At 38.6% G+C, this 18,337-nt stretch overlaps 1 long non-coding RNA gene across 1 annotated transcript in view; it reads left to right on the top strand.

The window, feature by feature from the left end:
* Positions 1-18,337, top strand: part of LOC112129349 (uncharacterized) — a 124,818-nt gene that overhangs the window by 4,619 nt on the left and 101,862 nt on the right. Inside the window, exon 2 of the long non-coding RNA XR_008514808.1 lies at positions 4,891-4,966. This is a non-coding gene — a long non-coding RNA (uncharacterized LOC112129349). The remainder of the gene's footprint in view (positions 1-4,890; positions 4,967-18,337) is intronic.

The following is an 18,337-nucleotide window of genomic DNA, read 5'->3' as shown; positions in this document are numbered from 1 at the left end:
AGAAAGTGGTTGAGGGACAGTGAGAGAGGTTGGAGAAGAGACTAAGAAGAGGCCGCTTACCCGATTTAAAATTGGTGCCACGTTCCTTCGGCTGGTGGGTCTGAGGACCTGAGGTCATAGGTGGATCTTTTTCATGGAGCAAAGAGCAGGAGGATAGGGGATTGATCTCCCAGGGGAGGTCCCCTGATCCGAGTCATGGCACCAAATTTCAAGCACGTCGGTGTGAAGAGACCACCAAACAGGCTTTGCATGAGCAATAAAGCTTTTAATCACCTGGGTGCAGATGGGCTGAGTCTGAAAAGAGAGTCAGCCAAGGGAGATAGGGGTGGGGCCGTTTTATAGGATTTGGGTAGATAAAGGAAAATTACAGTCAAAGGGGGGTTGTTCTCTGGTGGGCAGAGTGGGGGTCACAAGGTGCTCAGTAGGGGAGCTTTTGAGCCAGGATGAGCCAAGAGAAGGAATTTCACAAGATAGTGTCATCAGTTAAGGCAGGAACTGGCCAGCTGGATGTGTACATGCAGGCCACAGGGGATATGATGGCTTAGCTTGGGCTCAGACGCCTGACACTGACCTCAGGTGATCTGCCTGCCTCAGCCTCCCAAAGTGCTGGGATTACAGGCATGAGCCACCACGCCTGGTGCCCTCTTCTTATATGTGCCCATAAGCACCTTGCTGAAAAAAATATTGTATATTCTTTTTTAAACTTCTCTTTTTACACTTCTTGCCTTTTCCCTGGGTAGGACCAGGAGCAATCCATACAAACTAAGATAAGGTGGAGAAGTTTTACCTAAAATTATACCTTAATGAGAAAAGATACAGATATAAGCTGGGTCACCCAAGCCAAGAAGTTTTCAGAAAATTCAATGTGATCCTGATACGGCTCCGATGAATGGAGGAACACCAGGGTCCTTAGTCTCCCATGGAATTGGATAAGATGACACATATGACACATGGACCCACGTGGAGTGGTTTTAAGGAGCTGAGAGTTTGAAGTTTAACAGGCAAGAAAGAAGGAAGAAGCTCCCCTGTATGGAGAGAGAGGGAGGGGTGCTCCAAAACCAGAGAAGAAACCCTCCCATGTGCGCAGAAAAGTGGCTGCTTGTATGAGGAGGCTGGAGGAGGTAGTGTCTGATTTGCATAAGGCTCTGGGGATTGGTTTGACCCTATGCCATTCACGTAGCCTGCAAAAAAACTGGCCCTCCCACTCTAGCCTTTTAATATGCAAATGCACAGTGCCATGATGTTCTACACACGTGGGGATATGTGAGGGTGGCCATGATGCCAGACACATGTGGGGGCAAGGGCAAGAAGATGAGGGTGGGAATCGCCATGTTTGGGTGGACCCACTTTCTAATGGCCAGTATTTGCATATCAAAGCTTGCTGCTAGGCTCTAAGAGCAGGGCTTTCCTGCTATACAAGAAACATTTCTGGAGCTACTTTAAAAGAAACAAAAACTTCCCAAGGATCCCTTTTCCTCTCTATCTGCCTAAAATAATTTCTTAATAACCCCTATAACAATTCCAGCCCAAGCTTCTGATTTCAGAAACCACGTCTAGCATTCCAGAAGTCAGGTGATAACAGTAGAGGTCTAGGTGCTGGATGCCTTTACCTCTACTGGTGATAGCAATGACATGTCCCCTAAGCCGCAGTTATATGGAGATGTCATTTTGCTCTTCTTTCATGTTTAAAGAAAATAACGTCCAACTTCCCATTCGGTGTAAGTTAGAAAAAAGCACCCAATATTTCTCGGAATTCAGAGATTGGGTGTTGCACTTTTTGAAATTAGTCTTAAAAGTTTCTCATGTAAGCCCCATTTTTCCAATTAAATATCAAGCTTAACTACTGTCAATTCTCTAACCATGGCTGTTGTCAGGAAGTCAAATAGTAACATGAAAAGAGAATGGGTTTTTGAAGTCAAAATACTGAATCCAACGCCAGGCAATTAGGTAGTATGTTGGCTCTCCAAACTGAATGAGAAGTCAAGAAACAAAATGAAAAAGGAGCAAAATGATCATAGAATTGTACCTGTCCTCTAATGTGGTTATGAAGATTAAACGAATTAATATACGTGAAGTGTTTAGAGCTGTGTTTGGGCATAGCATGCATTTAAGATATATTATCTATGGGCACTATAACTCAGTGCCAAGAGTGGGGCTGGGCACAGGAGAACTCATGGAAAAAACATTATTAGAATACTGGGGATAATGGAGTTATATTTACTATTCCAGTATTTAAAGCTCAGCCCAAAGTACTATTGATGAAGTGACTCCCATGTAATGAGAATAATAAATACTAAAAAGAAAATGAGTTCAGAACATTCCTCCAAAAGAAAGCCAGTTGCTTATTCAATTACTTTTAATTGCTTATTCAGTTTCTATAGATTATGAATGAAGTCTACTTTTCCAAGCACAGTGCTATTCTTGTGTTTGCACACATACATAAGTATGTGCGTTTGTATTATTTTTCTTTTAACTGAAGGTAATGGTAGGGATAGTAATGTTCCTTGAATTAAGACTCTATTTCTTGACTAAGTGAAGAAAACTTCATGACTTGAAATACAGCAGAACTAGACACCTACCACCACAAACAACAGAAACAAGGGTGACTTTTAATAGTTAGGGTGACCTACCATCACAAACAACAGTAACAGGGTAAGTAAAGTCAGTGACTAGAGTTATTGTATTAGTCGACTTTCACACTGCTATAAAGATACTACCAGAGACCGAGTAATTTACAAAGAAAAGAGGTTTAATTGACTCACAGTTCTGCATGGCTTGGGAGGCCTCAGGAAACTTACAGTCATGGAGGAAGGCAAAGAGGAAGCAAGGCACATCTTGCATGGCAGGAGGAGAGAGAGAGAGAGAGAGAACAGAGGAAACTGCTGAACACTTTTAAAGCATCAGGTCTCAGTGAGAACTCACTCACTATCATGAGAACATCATGGGGGAACCACCCTCATTATCCAATCACCTCCCACCAGGTTCCCTCAACACATGGGGATCACAATTCAGATTACAATTCAAGATGAGATTTGGGTGGGGACATGGAGCCAAACCGTATCAGTCATCCAAGTCCTAAACTGAGTATAACCTGGCAGTTAAAGTTATCTGTTAATATGAAAAGTAATGACAATGACATAATTACATTTAGTGAAAGTTGAGAAATTCTATTATTATTTCAAATTATGAAAATAACACCATTTTTAATCAAATGCATAAAATAAAAATAAGAAAGATTTTAAAAGAAAGAAATTTTTCCAAATCCTGTCACCCATGCCAAATAAGTTTTAATATTTTGTTCTGGATTATTTCTTTTCAGTTCTAACTTTGTGTGTTTATGTGTGTGTGTGTGTTTGTGCGTGTGTGTAGTTATAGGTGTGTTTCCTATGCATGATGAGATCAAATTTTGTATTATTTCAAATTCTGCTTCACTATGGGCTGCTGAGCCATCATTCTACATATCATTTTTATTCTTTGAGATGGAATTTACATGCATAAAATGCACCCATCTTAAGCTTACATTTCATGAGTTTTGCCAAATATATACAAGCATGTAACCACTACGATCTGTATCAAGACATTTTCACAAGCACAAAAATTCCATTGTGACTTTGCTCAGTAAACTCACCCATTCCCACTCTCTATCTCAGGCAACCACTGATCTGCTTTCCGTCAGAAAAGATTGTTTGTTTTGGAGTTTCCTATAAATGGATTCATATATTTGTAGTCTTTTGTGTCTTGATTGTTTCATTTGGCATAATATTTCTCTGTGTGCCAACAGTTCATTTCATTTTTATAGATGTGTAGTATTCCATTGCATGATATATCACTATTTATGTATCCATATACTTGTTGCTAGATCATTGGGTTGTTTCTAGTTTTAGGGTGTTATGATGAAGGTGTTACAAACATTCACATGCACAAGTCTTTTCATTTTTCCTTTAGCTCTCATTTCTTTTGAATGATTTTCCAGGAGTGGAGTTGTTGAGTCATATGGCAAGTTTATGTTTAATTTTAGAAGAAACCTCAAAAATGTTTTCCAAATGTTGTACCATTTTACATTCTATGGCAGTTCCAGTTGCTCCATATCCTTGCCAACAGTTGGTGTTATCCATCTTTTTAATTTTAGCCATTCTAACTGGCATGTAATTGTATTTTATTGTGGTTTGATTCTTTATTTCCCTAATAGCTAATGATGTTGAACATTTTTCATGTGCTTATTGGTAATTCTTACATCTTCTTCAGTGAAGTGTCAAATCTTACTAATATCTATATTAGTATTCTTTCTCTCTCTCTTTCTACACACATACACACACACACACACACACACATACCTGTATAGCTTATGGCTATATACTATATGTGTTAGATGTATATATTTCAAATATTTTTCTCAGTTTGTAACTTGCCTTTTTATTCCGTTAAAATTGTCTATTAAAGAGCAGAATATTTTAATTTTTATTGTCTGATTTATCATTGTTTTGCATTTATAGTTCATGCTTTTTGTGTCCTAAGAAATTCTGTCTACCCTAAAACTTTAAAATATTGTACCATTGAGTATAATGCTAGCTGTGTTTGTTGATGTTCTTTATATGGTTATAGAAATCTCCTATTCCTAGTGTGTTAATAGTTCTTTTATTATGAATAAATGTAAAACTTTACCAGATGCCTTTATGAATCTACTGAGATGATTGTATAGGTTGATTACACTGATTAAATTTTGAATGCTCATTCTACCCTGTGTTCTTAGGATGAGACACACTTGGTCATGATGAATTATACTTTTATATAGTGCTGCATTTGATTTTCTGAAAATTTCTTAAGGTTTTTGCACTTATGTTCATGATGGATATTGATAATCTATGGTTTTCTTTCCTTGTTTTATATAAGAGTAATGTTCAGCTTCTAGAATGAGTTGGAAAGTGTTCCCTTCACCTCCATCTTCAGAGGAAAAAAAGTGTGTAAGGTTAGCATTATTTCTTTCCTTAAATATTTTGTATTATTCACCAACAAAAAGTTTTAAATTACGAATCCAACATTTTTAGTAGAGATAGTACTGTTAATATTATCTATTTATTCTTGAATTTGTTTTGATGATTTGTGTCTTTCAAACACAGTCCATTTCATCTGAGTGGTGAAATTTATAAATTGTTCATAATATATTCCCTTATTATAGTACTACTATAGTAATATAGTAGGATATTTAGTATATCCCTTTTTTCCCATCTTGATGTTAGCAATTTGTTCCTTATCTATTTTTTCTTGGTTAGTCTAGCTAAATGTTTAATCAGTTTTAGTGCTTTTTTTCCCAAAGAACTAGATTTTGGTTTTACTATTTCTCTATTATTTGCCCTGTTTGCAGTTTCATTAATTTCTGCTCTTATTTTTGATATCCTCCTCAAGTCTTTCACTTACTGTGGGATTAATTTGTTCTTCTTTCCCTTTTTAAGATGAAAGCTAAGACATTTTTTCTTTCATAATATAAGCACATAAAACCAAATATTTTCCTCTAAACACTAATTTAACTGCATCGTACAATATATGATAAGCTGTGTTTTTATGACTCATAGATTATTTCAAACTATGTTGTTTAATTTCCAAGTATTTGGGCATTTTCCAAATGTCTTTCTGCTATTGATTTATAACCTAATTCCATTGTGGTTAGGAAACATTTTCTATATAATTGAAATCCCTTTAAATGTGTTGAGACTTCTTTTATCGTTTAGCTCTTCTTGGGCAAATCTTGGAAAATCTTAATGTCAGAGATACTTCAGCTTTATTACTAAGTCATGATCATTTCAGAATCTCCACTGAATGCCCCCAGATCATCCCCAAAGACTCTCAGTATTCTCCGACCACAGCTCAAGCACCTTCCCACCCTATATTATATCTGAAAATTGTTTTGCTTACAATTAGCCTGGTATTCTTCAGCTTATCTTGAGGGTTTTCTCCTATGCATAGGTGAGGGATCTCCCAAAGGGATCCCTATGAAGATTTGTGACTTTCTTTTCCAGCATAGCTCCTTTCTTTCCAAACATGTTCTTTACAACCTCTAGGCTCATCAACCTCCCCAGATATTTGATAATCTCCATCTGCTCTACTGGGGTATTTCTGGTTTTTCTCTCTCATGCACATGATCTAGATATTTCTTCCCTGGAGAAAGCTAGAACTCAATCATATTTTCCACTTCTGTCAAAAATCCCAGATCTTTATAACCTGTTGTTTGACATCTGAACATGCTTGTGATATGTTCACACACATACACACACACACATGCACACACAAACACATACAATCATATTATAGTTTTCTTGTTGCTCCCAGTACAGAGGGAGGTTAAAGCTAGTCCTTGTTATATTTTCCTGTTCATAAAAGTAGAAGACAGTTTATTTTTACCATGTGACAAGATATTTAGGTTTATGCAGTCTTGGACTAATATAACATATCCCTAGTGTCATCAGGAGTAAGGCTACCTCTGCATTTCTCTTGTGCTTCCTTAGACTGTGGCTTTCCTCCTCATGGCCATGATACAACTGCTCTACCTTGAAGCATTCCAGTAGCATTGCAGAAAGAAAGAAATATGGTCCATATCACAAATATTGTTAAAAGCTCTAGAAGAGCTATGGAGTACAATATGGAATACGTGTACCTTATTTTCATACATTTAGATAGGTCCCAGTATTTCATTATTTGTGAATTTCTTAAAAACTTGGATCCTTAAAATATCTTTTTCTAAATAGAATTCTTGTTATATCCCTCCTCCAAATAGATTATTTTTCCTTTGAAGGGATAAGGGCATCCTCAAGAGGTCATCAAGAAATTTAAATTACAACTTCTGAAAGGAGAGTTTGACCTAATTAACAAATATTATTTTGTTTGCATATTATTTTATTTTTTTATTTTGTTGCAGTAGTTTTGGGGGAACAGGTGGTTTTTTGTTTCATGGATAAGTTTTTTAGTGGGGATTTCTGAGATTTTGGTGCTCCCATCACCTGAGCAGTGTACACTGTACCCAATGTGTAGTCTTTTATCCTTCACCTGCCTCCCACCTTTCCCCCATAAAAAGGAACAAATAAATATTATCTTAATGCAAGTAAATGTTCCTTAGAATTTTGTTTAAAAAGAGGACCCAAGGGATTCTTTCTCTTTCCCCCTCTGTTTCTGCTCAATTTGTTTTCTCTTTCAATTTTTTACTCCTTTATTTTCCTTTAAAATGTTTATTTTCTTTCCCCCTTCTACCTCTCCCTGAGTTTTTCTTTCTCTTTCTTCTTCTTCCCTTTACTCTCTTCCTTTCCTCTTTTCCATCTTTCTCTTTTACCCCATATCCATTTTTTCTTTACTGTATAACAGCATTATATGACATTTCTAGATGGTCATAGTCCTTAAACTAAAAACAACATTTAAAAATTTTTAAATTTCATTTACCCTTTCATTTTGACTTTAGTTAAATGAAAATATTAAGGCCCTTAAACATATAATGTCTAAAAAAACTAAAATATTTTTTCGTAAATGTTTCTTCTGATTTTCAAAATATGTACTATGTTCATAAGAATGTAGCTATTAAGACTACCATGTGATTTTAATTTGGTATTGATCTGTATAATGTCAAAACTCAAAATAGGTGACAGCATTATTGATATACCATTTCAAAATGAAGGTGTATGTATATTACAGCACACCCAGGTGTTCTGTGAAAGGTCCCCCGGGGGATTAATAATTTCATAAAATAGGTTCTCTTTTGGAGCTTGGCTTTCTTAAATAAAATTTTACCATTATTCTCATGTCATGAGAAGAAGATAGATTTTCTTTGTGATAGCATTATTCATAACAAAGGGATTGGGGGGGGATTCCAGGAGACATAAATTAGTGGAAGGTGACCAATCAACCAGGTTTGCCTAGGACTATCCCAATTTGAGTATGAACATCCCAAACCTGGAGATACTCCCTAGTCTTGGGCAAACTGGGATGGTTTGCCCAAGGTTGTTTGTTATCACTACATGTCCATGCCCCTTGGAACGTCTCCATCTTAGACCAGCTAGGACAGCTGGTCACTCTAACACAGTGGTCCCCAACCTTTTTGGCACTAGAGACCAGTTTCATGGAAGACAGTTTTTCCACCCTTGGGGGCTGGGGGATGGTTTGGGGATGATTTAAATGCATTACATTTAGTATGTATTTTATTTCTATTATTATTACATTGTAATATGTAATGAAATTATTATACAACTCACCATCATATAGAATCAGTGGGAGCCCTGAACTTGTTTTCCTGCAGCTAGACTGTCCCATCTGGGGGTGATGGGAGATAGTGACAGATCATCAGGCATTAGATTCTCATAAGGAGCATGCAACCTAGATCTTTTGAATGCACAGTTCACAATAGGGTTCATGCTCCTATGAGAATCTACCACTGCCACTGGTCTGACAGGAGGCGGAGCTCAGGAGGTAATATAAGTGATGGGGAGCAGCTGTAAATACAGATGAAACTTCAATCACTCACCCGCCACTCACCTCCTGCTGTGCAGCTGGGTTTCTAACAGGCCACAGACCAGTACCGGTCCATGGCCCAGGGGTTGGGGACCCCTATTTAATGAGTGGGAAAAAGAGGTCTAGTAGGCCCAAAATGTATGTAATGTGTATGAGACCTGGCTTGTTTCTGCACAAGTAAAATTTTGTGTTGAGTGTTTCACAGCTTATTATCTCATTTAATCATCACAGTTATATTCTTCTTCTTCTCTTTTATAGTATTCATTCTTAGCCCCACAATAAATGCTCAAAAGAGAGCACATTTACCCAAGCAGGGTTCACCCTCACCAAACCTCCCTGGGGACATATCTGATGCTTTTAGGAGAAAGAAGCTTTTTCTCTTCTTGGCGCCCCAAAGCTCTGATACTGTAAGCCTGGACCTCTCTTCAGCTCTTTGTAGAAGCCCTTTTAAAGCACAAGGAAGGAAAGACAGGACAGAGTGAGACACTCACCTGGGTAGAGGACAGGCAAGGACTAGAGAAGATGGGAAAAGAAGGATGGAAACAGGAGAAAAGAAACTGATAAAACTGAATCCCTGAATTCCCTGAAGTCAGCGACATGTCTGGAATTCCAGTCTCCCAGTTGATGTTGTCATTATTGCTTCCAGCTAGATTGAGTTGGTTTTTTTTATTTTTTTTTCCTGTTTTATCTTAGAGATAAATATTTCCCAAACAATTCACTCTTTTTTGGGGGGAGATACGAGGTCTGCATCCCAAATCTCTCGTGTCTCATAAGAAGAATTTAAAGGTATTGGAAACACTCTGGCGCATACGTGTGCATGCGCTTAACATTTCAGTTCTGTTTAAGGTATAATGATAGTAATAATTAATTATGGACATTATAGGGGGCTGCTGTTAAAAGGTCTGTGATAAGCTTAGCAAGAGACTTGGCTTTCAAAACTTCACCCCAGTCCTCCTTCAGGTTCGAGCCAAGCAGGCATGGTCTTTCTCTTGGATCTTTCTGTCTGAGTGGAGTTTTGGCAGAAGTGCCTTCAATTTGTTTGTTTTTGAGATTTGTTGTCTTGCCTGAGTAAGCGTTAAACAGAAGGAAACCTCTCTCTCAAGGTGAAAAATTACTTTTAAATTTTCCACTTAGGAAACCGCCTCTCTGCGCTTCCGCTGGAGAATAGCATGAAGGCTAACCTCGGGGGCTCTGTACAAAGCCGAGACAGCTTTGGGTTGGGCCTGTCTGCAGACAGACATCTCCCTTGTGTTTCTGCTACCTCTCCAACTTACCTCGTTTTTATCTTCTAGCCACCACACCCCCCGCCCCCCTGAAGGTCTAAATGACTTTGAAAGCCTTGGGATAAACAGATATCCACTGTGATGCCAATTTGCACGGTTCTTTCCTATTGATTTAGCTTGTAATTTATTTCTTTATTTCTGACACATTTCACTTACATTCGCAGGTAAGGGCGAAGTGCTGGAGCTAGAAAACCGTAATTAAATAATCGGGTGTCTGGCAGGCCCAGGGAGGCTGCGAAGCTGCTATTTGTTTCCCTCTTCCTGCGCGGGTCATTCCTAAGAAGACAAGAGATGGGAGTGGCAAGCGATAGGGAGGTAAAGTACTTCTCTTAGAGGCATGGGCAGGCCTTATTTCTGTAAATAATAATCAAAGCAGCTTTTCTTGCCGAATTATGGCAGTTCCCTCAAAGTGCCATGAAATGGTCTATTATTACGCCTTGCATGAGCGCTTCCCTCAGCTGGGAGCTGGGGAGAAACAGGCCCACTGTGTCATCCATGGCAAAGTCTTTAATGAGATGATGGGACATGCAAACTGCACACTGCGCAATATTTTTCTTCCCGACTCAATCTACATTAAGTCGATAGCCCGCTGAAACCCGAGGTTTGGTGCATTTTTTCAATTTAGTTGCTGTCGATGTCTCTGAAAGTGCTGATTCCATCAAACCACCCCTCTCCCACACAGATTTCAATAACTGGAGAAAGAGAAATTCCATTAGCAGGCAATGGCGCTTTAAACAAACAGCATGGCTTCCCTTTTTCATCCACTTTACCTCTGATCAGCCTGTCTGCTCGTCAGGAATTATAACAATATGTGAAGCCTCCTTCCCAAGGAAAGCTGTGAGAGGGCCTTTATGTACTCATGAAACAGTGGGTGGAATAATTGATGGCAGTGGTTATTTATGAAGCAGATAAGCTGTGTTATAAAAACAAAATACACAAAAATCCCCTAATAGACAAATAACAACGACAAACAAAAACAACGACAGAAGAGTGGGTTGCTTCGGGTGACACCAAGTCAGGGGTCCGAAATCTTTTCCTGTAAAGGGCCAGATAGCAAAGATTGTTTGCGTGCAGGACCAATTACATGTTTGTTACATATTATTTTCTGTGGTTTTTGTTGTTATTCTTGCTGTTATTTTACAACCCCTTAAACACATTAAAAAACAAAGCATTCTTAGCTCAAGGGCCATAAAAAAAAAACAAAAACAAAAACCCAGCTGTGGCTCTGTTTGTCCTTCCCCAAATGATGTTTGGCTGGACTTGAGTCTTGCCATTAAGTTTCAGGGCAGTGTAAAAAGTGGTTGTGTATCATTGAGAAATCTCCAGGTTTAGAGGTAGTCTGTTCTGAGCTCTAACTCAACTCTAAGCGCTGCTGGTAGGATCATCTTGGATTAGTTTTTGACTTCTCTGAACTACATTTTTCTCATCTAAAATATGCAAATAACACCTACGTTAGTGGATGGCAATTAGTCTTAAAGGCAGTAACCATGTGTGTGTGTGTGTGTGTGTGTGTGTTTTAGTTCAAAGCTACAATCTTAATGCTTACACCAGTAGACATTCAATAAATGCTTAAGGAATAAAATGGATGTTAATAAAACATTACCTATGAGAGAAACTTGGGAAAAAATTATTGCATACCAGTTTAGGAAATATGGACAATTAAAACAATAGAAGAAACAAAGGCATTGCTTAGGCCAGGGCCAAAAGAGTGCATTTGTTTCAAGAAGTAACAGAAATAATTTCATAAGAATATAACCATAGCTGAATCCCCAGTGAGATTAAATGATAGCCACAAAGGGCATTTAAATGTTGCCAGTCTTTCTGGTTTGATTCAACCTGGGTCTTCAGAATGCTATGAGCAGAGGGAATTTTCCTAATTCCCGAAAAAAAGAGATGTAGAATAAATGAGAGTAAATAAATGGGAGTAAGAGGAAAGGATGAAGCTGGCTGGACATGTGATGGGTAGACCAAGAGCCTACCCTTGGTCTAATATAACCACATGCACCTACATACATACCAGAGTGCAGTTATTTTACACACACACACACACACACACACACACAGATTTAGAAGTTTTTTTTGTTTTGTTTTGTTTTGACTTGGAGTTTTGCTCTCGTTATGCAGGCTGGTGTGCAATGGTGCGATCTTGGCTCACCACAACCTCCACCTCCCGGGTTCAAGCGGTTCTCCTGCCTCAGCCTCCCGAGGAACTGGGATTACAGGCACACGCCACCACGCCTGGCTAATTTTGTATTTTTAGTAGAAATGGGGTTTCTCCGTGTTGGTCAGGCTGGTCTCAAACTCCCGACCTCAGGTGATCTGCCCACCTCGGCCTCCCAAAGTGCTGGGATTACAGGCATGAGCCTAGAAGTAATTTTTGAATTCCTTTTTGGTCTTCTCTATAGGAAGGTGACTGCTTTGAGGCCGGATGTATCTGTATCACTGTATCATCTTACACACATAACGAGTACTCAGTTAATGCTTAAGGAATTAAAAGATGGTGACACTTTGATTTTTTCCCTTTAAGAAAAAAATTGATTTATGAAAAAATAGTGACTGAAGCTTCAGTTGACCTTATAGGTTATATTAGAGAGGAAGGAGCAATGGAAGTATCATGTATAATGACCAACGTGGAAAACAGAAACAGTGGAAAGACTGTGGTCACGTTTATATTAGTCACATTATTTTAAAGATGCTGACAGGCCGGGTGTGGTGGCTCATGCTTGTAATCCCACCACTTAGGGAGGCCGAGGCAGGTGGATCACCTGAGGTTGGGAGTTTAAGACCAGCCTGGCCAACATGGTAAAACCCCATTTCTACTAAAAATACAAAAATAGCTGGGTGTTGGGAGGCCGAGGTGGGTGGATCATGAAGTCAGGAGTTTGAGATCAGCCTGGCCAAGAGACCAGCCTGGCCAATGTGGTGAAACCCCATCTCTACAAAAAATACAAAAATTAGCCAGGTGTGGTGGTGGATGCCTCTAATCCCAGCTACTTGGAAGGCTGAGGCAGGAGAATTGCTCGAACCCGGGAGGCAGAGGTTGTGGTGAGCTGAGATTGCACCACTGCAGTCCAGCCTGATGACAGAGCGAGACTCCATATCAAAAAATAAAAAATAAATAAAAAATACAGATGCTGACAAAGCTCTGTATATTTCCGAAAGCACCAGAAATACACAAACAGCTATCTGATTTGATGACATGCACAAAAGCCTTACTAATAGTAAATCTTTTTGTTTGGGTGTGGTAGAAAGAATATGGAATTTATAGCTCCTAATATGTGTTTCATCCTCTAGTGCTAGGATAAAGCAATTGTGAGAAAATATTTATTACAGAATCTAGGTGATACACACATAAAATTCACTGTGCAATTCTTTTTAACTTTATCATGCACTTTAAATTTTTCTCATTAAATGTATAAAAAATACTTCATCCTCTACTTTTAACCGTGTGTATTGTTTTCTCTAAAACTTAATTTCATCACTTATAAAATGGAATAAGGAGACCTATCTGGCAGGGTTATCTTGAGGATCAATCTAAACATTCCACCTTCACGTTCTTGTAAAGGGAAAATCACTGCACAAATGTTGTTCACAAAATCTGCACTTAGGCAAATCTTTTGTTTTAACTCTAATTTGTAATAGAGAATGTACACACTTAACAGTACAGAAAGGATATTCTTTTTTATTAACTATTTTTAATATAAAATGTACATATTTGACAGTACAAAAAGGTTTACAGTAAAGAGAAATTCTCCCTCTGCCTCCAGACTTCTACCATTTCCCCTCCTAGGAGTGATCACAATCTCTTCAAATAGTAGTATAGTAAACACCTCTTGCATCTGTAGTGATGTCTCTTTTCTTTTTATTTCTAGTATTATGTACTTGTAATGTGCTTTTTTCTTCCTTCTTAACCAGTTTTGCATGAGTTTTGTCAATTTTATTAGTCTTTCTTTAAAAAAATCAGTTTTTCCCTTTGTGATCCTCTCTACTGTAATTTTAATTTCCATTTCTTTAATTTCTGCTTTTATCTTTATCTCTTCTTTGTATATCTTCTTCGGGCTTCTTCTGTGGATGCAGAGTACATTTATTTATTTATATATACATATACACACACATGCATACATACACAGGTTTAGAAGTAATTTTTGAAATTTCTTAATCTGTATTTATTTTAACCAAGTTTAGCAACAGATTTGCAATTTAATTACATTGTAGTTTGAAAAATGTGGTCTGTACAACACCCATTATTTGAAAGTTAGTAATGCTTGCTTCATAGCCGGTGCCTAATTACTTATATTGTACCTGTTTCCTGTGTGCCAGGATAGAATACATATTCTCCAGTTGCTCTATATATCACTAGGTCAAAAGCCTCAACTAGGAATATGGGCATGATGGCACCTATTGTCTCAGATCTTCACCTAAGAATAAGACAAGGCTATATTTAACATCTTGTTATGTATGCAATGGCTCTTAACACAGAGATGAGTGAAAAACAGGTATGCAATAAACGTTTGCTGTGATCTTTTTTTGGATGCGATGTTGACGGGTTGATTACTTTTTGGTCTTCTCTGTTGGAAGGTGCCTGCTTTGAAGTCAGGAGTGTCAGTATCACTGTGTCATCATATACACATGACAAGTACTCAGTCAATGCTTGAGGAATTAAAGGAGGGTGACACTTTTATTTCTTCCTGATAAGAAAACAATTGATTTATGAAAAAAGAGAGATTGAAGCTTCAGTTGACTTTATAGGTTGTAAAATAGGTTATATTAGAATGATCCTAAAATTCTATTTTACTGAATTTCTTTACATATAGAAATCAATGACTCACTCTCAGGTTTGATATATGTGAGAACTCCCTGCAATTTTTGTGAGTGGAAAAGAAGCTGGTAGGAAGACCAGATAACCTCTGGATGTGTCTCTAAGTTGTGCCAGTACTTTTTGTAGAGATGGGAGCACTGAGATACTTTAGGTCTTCAGCAGAATAGAATAAAGCATTTTACTATCCATTGGTTGTGAAATGTCTTAGCCTACTGATTAATAAATCAGATTATCAGATTAAATAAGAGTAGGGGGTCTCTGAGATCTGGAAACCTTATGGCACTCATGGATCTCCCTGCCCACTCAGCTGTTGTCACATCGGAGGGTAAATCCAGCCATAAAACCTCATCCTTCTGCAACTCAGAGCTACTGCGATAGGGAATAGTGGGGGATGGAAAAAGACACCATGTTTCTGCATGTATCTTCCCTTTGGTGGAGGAAAAAGAGTACAGGATTTGGAGTGAGATTGCTCTTAGTTTTCCATGTTTCTGATGTGAAATGTTTGAACATAATATGGATAATTGCAGTGAGTATTGTCATTTGCCCTAGTTGGTATGTGAAATAAATGAACACAGAGATGTTGAGTGATTTGCCAATGGATATTGCTGATGTTGAATAAACTTTAGCTATTGTCACTGCAATTGTAACAACTCTGATACAACATGTCTGCTGAAGAGGGGTCTCTTTGATATTTAGTGGGTCGGGGGAGCAGGGGAGACTCTGTCCATGGTGTGCAAATAGTCCTGTAGCTGAAGATGCTGTCTTCCATAGAGAGTTAACCCAAGGTGGAACCCATCACATTTTGTGACTGAGTTACTCCTCTTCATTTTGTTGGTTGTCTTGGGTAGTATGCTGGGATCTTGCATGGCTCCTCTCTCCTTACAAAACAATGTGCTCACAGATTTGTCAACTGGAAGGGAACTTTGAGATTGGCAAGTACGGGGTTCTGAAATTGTGGCTGACCAGTGCCCTATTCACTATAAATGCAGATTCTCTCCGATGTTGGAGAACACAAGGGTCTCTGCGGGGAGAAGCAGACAAAAATCATGGCTCTATTACAACCCAAATCCCATTTAAAACATGCACCACTTGAGGCCCAAGTGGGAGAAATTGTTTTCTCAAGGTCGTTTAGTTTACACTGGCTGATACCAGACTTGGGGCTGACACCTGATGAAAGCTGAATTTGTGCTTGAAGTACAAATACTCAATTCACCCTTCCATTTCAGTGGTGCATCCCAATAAATTATGAATTTAAAACTTCTAAAGATAAAAGCCACAGTAAAAGTAGTTGCTACTAACTTTGCTTGCTAACTAACCTCTGTTATATGCAGGTTTGTTTTTAAATATTTAGAAGTACAAAAAAAAAAGAGAGAGAAAAAGTTTGTTCTATGTAAGATATCTTCAAAAGGAACCGTGAGAAGACTATCGGGTGAGGAAAAAGAATTAGGGAAAGCCAAACTCAAGGAAAAATAGCAGGTGATGAAGACCCATATAGGAACTGAAATTATTTTCACGCTTGTTTATAACCATGATGTGGATAAGTGCCACGTACCAAGTAAACAACAACAAAAAAGTCATGTGGAATAAAATTATGTGGCAGAGAAGACTTTTCTGTGTTGATTTTGTGTTGTGCAAGATGAGATTTAAAAGTGAGAAAAAAGCCGGGCACAGTGGCTCACACCTATAATCCCAGAACTTTGGGAGGCTGAGGTAGGTAGATCACCTGAGGTCAGGAGTTCAAGAGCAGCCTGGCCAACATGGTGAGACCCCGTCTCTACTAAAAATACAAAAATTAGCCGGATGTGGTGGCATGTGCCTGTAATCCCAGCTCCTCGGGAGGCTGAGGCAGGAGAATCGCTTGAACCCCGGGGGCGGAAGTTGCAGTGAGACAAGATCATGCCGCTACCCTCCAGCCTGGGCAACAGAGCGAGACTCCATCTCAAAAATAAATAAATAAATAAATAAGTGTGGTAAATAGAACAGGGTCATATTTGGTTGAAAGAAAGATATATACACACACAAAACTAAAACTAAAAAAAAATAAAAAAAGAAAGATATATAGAAATGAGTTAGAACCTACAGTTGCTAAGCATCATTAAGAAAGATAGGAAAAGTGTGGGTGTGGGTCAGGGAACCCACTTCCTTGTTGCTCCCTGACTCAAGGTGAAAACATGTTTATTTAAAGCCAAGTACTTTGACAACAATGAAGTTTAGTTGCCAAAATATTTAACAGGTTCTGAGATGTCATATTGATTTGAACCTTGCTCTAAATGGCACATTATGTTATTAGAAGAGAAAATTAAAAATCAAAACATGGGCAAAGTATCTAATTAAGAGCAATCCTTTTGCGTAAAAATGCTGGGAGGAGTGTATTCCAGGACATTTTATTGCTTTTTTTGGTTATCCACTACGGCCTACTGAGGAGATACAGCCATGTTTAATGGAAGTCTCTCACCTAGTATAGGGTTACACACCTAATTGCTTAAATATCAGTGTGTGGGGATTTGGGGCGGCTGTGTACAATTCAACTCCATAGTACAAGCTGCTATGCGGTCATACAATGGTGGAAAGAAGGGATTTTGAAGTCAGAGAGAACTCAGCTTAATTTCTGAGTCTAAATTCCAGCAAGTTTTTAAAATCTCTCTCATCCGTAAAATGGAACAAATATAAAGATCCTTGCAGAATTGTTTGAATAGATGTCATTTTAAACAACTATCACTCCTGTCAAACGTGGAGTCCATAATTGGCAGCTACTAGTATTGTCAGTAGTGTTAAACAGTATCATGAAACAGCATATGCTCATAGAGATGTCTGTTGTCAAGAGTCTTCTTGTACTGTTGATTAATTCTATTTTGTAACATGCTTCAACAGATGTAAACTCACACATATCAGATTCCTTCACCAATGCTGCGTCCTCTTGAACCTTTGACTCAGCCTCCTGTTGGGAGAGTCACCTAAGCTGGCAGAGACATGCTTCTCATTGTCCTTCTTGGCTACCAGCCTAGGGCTGATACAGCAGAGCTTGATGTGCATGACAGTGTTGGTGACTATGTTGGGTGCCCCTCTCGATAAACTCATATTGACTATTAAGTAGCTGGGCCTTTAAAGACTGTGATAAACCTTGAAGACAAGATTGCTATTGGTGTAGGCAGAAACACATCAAGGGATAGCCTTGGGCACAGGGACCCAATCTTCAGTGAAGAGCAGGACCTTTATTTTGATTTCTCATAGGAAATGCACTTCACACTAGATATTTATACAGTAGATCCATGTGTTTGAGAATAAATAAGGGGTCAACTGAACTGCTACATCTCCGTTTCCTCTAATCCTAAGGTTCCATGGTTTTCTGACCACTGAAAAATCCTGCAGAGGAGGTCCAAGGCATTCGTGAATGATTTGTCATAAAACTTTCATAAATCTCTGCATATGTGCCTATCCCTATTCGATGGAATGACCCTCAACGATCCAAGACATGCTTTGACTTCCTCATCTGCTACATGCTTTTAATAACGGCCTTGGAAATTTACTTGGTTTTGTGGGCTCTGCTAAATGGAGAAGCGAAGCCTGTATCCTGTGTTGAACAGAGATGCACAGACCCAGAGAGAGAGGAGACGGAGTTATAGTGGATTCACTGAATTGCTACACAACTCACTTTTTCTTCCCACAATCTGTGTTCTTTCAGTCTCAGCAAAGGGGCAAATGGATGAATAGATATGTCAGTGGAGTTTAGAGATCTTGGAAGAGTTGA

Source organism: Pongo abelii, chromosome 18, assembly GCF_028885655.2.
Source record: "Pongo abelii isolate AG06213 chromosome 18, NHGRI_mPonAbe1-v2.0_pri, whole genome shotgun sequence".
NCBI classification, from domain to species: domain Eukaryota; kingdom Metazoa; phylum Chordata; class Mammalia; order Primates; family Hominidae; genus Pongo; species Pongo abelii.
This window is presented reverse-complemented; position numbering and strand designations above follow the sequence as displayed.